Genomic DNA, 1000 nt, shown 5'->3' with positions numbered 1-1000 from the left:
TTTGTGTGTGTATGTACGTGTAAGCGTGTGTGTGTGTGTCAATGTGCGTGTACGCATGTGTGTGTATGTGCGTGTACGTGATTGTATATGTGTGTATGTGCGTGTACGTGCATGTGTGTATGTGCGTGTGTATGTGTGTATGTGCGTGTGTGTGTGTGTGTGTGTGCGTGTTCGCGTGTGTGTATATGTGCGTGTGTGCACGTGTGTGTGTATGTGCGTGTGTATGTGTGTATGTGCGTGTGTGTATGTGCGTGTACGCGCGTGTGTGTGTGTGTGTGTGTGTGTGTGTGTGTGTGTGTGTGTGTGTGTGTGTGCGTGTACGCGTGTGTGTGTATGTGCGTGTGTGCACGCGTGTGTGTGTATGTGTGTGTGAGTGTGCGCGAGTGTGTGTGTGTGTGTGTGCGTGTGTGTGTTTGTGCGTGTACGCGTGTGTGTGTGTGTTTGTGCGTGTACGCGCGAGTGTGTGTTTGTGTTTGTGTGTGTGTGTGTTTGTTTGTGGTGTTTCTGTGTCCGTGTGTATGAGTGTTTGTGCGTGTGTGTGTGTGTGTTTGTGCGTGTACGTTTGTGTGTGTATGTGCGTGTATGCGTGTGTGTGTCTATGTGCGTGTACGCATTTGTGTATGTGCGTGTACGTGTGTGTATATGTGTGTATGTGCGTGTACGTGTGTGTGTGTGTGCATGCGTGTGTGTATGTGTGTGTGCGTGTGTGTGTGTGCGTGTGTGTGTTTGTGCGTGTGTGCACGCGTGTGTGTGTGTATGTGTGTGTGTGTGTGCGCGTGTGTGTGTGTGTGCGTGTGTGTGTGTGTGTGTGCTGGTGTGTGTGTGTGTGTGTGTGCGTGTCTCTGTGTGTGTGCGTGGGGGGGGGGTTGGTAGTTTCTGGGTGGATTTTATCATGCAAAACCACCAGAGGTGAGTGAAAAGTCTTTGGGGAAGGTTTGAGCACCCATGGGTCAAAAGGTGTGGCTGTCAAATCAGAAGAGACACACACACAGTTGGAGTG

This window comes from Eptatretus burgeri, unplaced genomic scaffold, assembly GCF_056783735.1.
Source record: "Eptatretus burgeri isolate ZD-2024b unplaced genomic scaffold, Ebu_testis_v1 Ebu_testis_scaffold_1714, whole genome shotgun sequence".
NCBI lineage: Eukaryota > Metazoa > Chordata > Myxini > Myxiniformes > Myxinidae > Eptatretus > Eptatretus burgeri.
This window is presented reverse-complemented; position numbering follows the sequence as displayed.